The sequence below is a fragment of the Pygoscelis adeliae genome, unplaced genomic scaffold, assembly GCF_000699105.1.
Source record: "Pygoscelis adeliae isolate BGI_AS28 unplaced genomic scaffold, ASM69910v1 Scaffold321, whole genome shotgun sequence".
In the NCBI taxonomy this organism is placed as follows: domain Eukaryota; kingdom Metazoa; phylum Chordata; class Aves; order Sphenisciformes; family Spheniscidae; genus Pygoscelis; species Pygoscelis adeliae.
The window spans coordinates 30,958-32,094 of NW_008824039.1; positions in this window are offsets into that span (position 1 = coordinate 30,958).

Here is a 1,137-nt window from a genome sequence, read left to right on the forward strand (position 1 = left end):
TCAGCTATTTCTCCCGTGTCCTGATCAACCCCTCCCTCCAGATCAGCCTACCAAGACCTGTTTGTCTGTCCATCCACCCCTCGGCATCTCGCTCACCCCCTTGTCTGGGTGCATCAGTATCCCTAGGGCTGGTGCAGACAGGCCCCTCCTGGGAACAAGCCTGGGGTTATTCTTAGTGGGGCGGCGTGCTCAGCTCCACAGACCTGCAACACCGTCTTGGAGCCAGAAACTGTTTGCAGCAGCCAGGATCAGTCGGGCTTCTCCCCCTTTTGCCTGCTCCCCATCACCTGCCAGCCTCCTCCCGCCCCCAGGAACAGCGTCTCTTTCCCCCAAATCACCTCCCACATCCCCACCGAGCCAAGCCGACTTTTGCGCTTTGTCTCCTAAATGCTGCATCGTGCAGGCAGTCCAACAGCCACAATACGTCTCTTGATTGCAGCTTGCTCGCTTCCAGCCAGCCCCGGCCTCGCAGCCCGCGTCTCCCCTCTGCACTGTCAGCAGCAGACAGCACGGCACGGCACGGCACTGCCACAGCCCACCCGCTCCTCCCCTCCCAGGGGTACCCCAAAAGCCTCCAGCCCTCTGGAAAATGGCACAGCTGGACTTCATGTCACTCTGCTCGTTCAGGGGAGACCTGCTGGGGTGATGCCACAGTTTCTGGGGTGTGGGCTGCTCTCCTGCCCCAGCCTGCCCCTGTCCCCTGTTCTCCCCGTCTGAGCAGAGTAACACATAGCAGAGCCAAAATTCAAACACCCTCGCAGGCACCTCTGTCACAGAGCTCAGCTTTTTTTGCAGATCTCTGCCCAGGCAGTCTGACATTACAGCATTCTTCCAAAGGCTAAAAACTTGCTCACACTCTAAGAAAAATACTAGATTAAAAACAACCCACCGCCTCCCCCTTAATTTGCTTGCACCGCTCCCAGGGACTCTGGGCAGCAAATGTGTGAACTGAACTCTGAAAAGGGCCCAGACTTGGCTCAAAGCAAGAGATTTCACATCATCGTGTCTTAAAATGTCAGCACTTTAATTAGCTGCCATCTGAAGCTGGAGTAGGTCTGCCTGCAAAACAGCTAGCAAACTGTTTTGCCCCTCTGTGTTTTCAGTTCAGGTTGAGAAATTTGTTCAAGCTGACCTTTT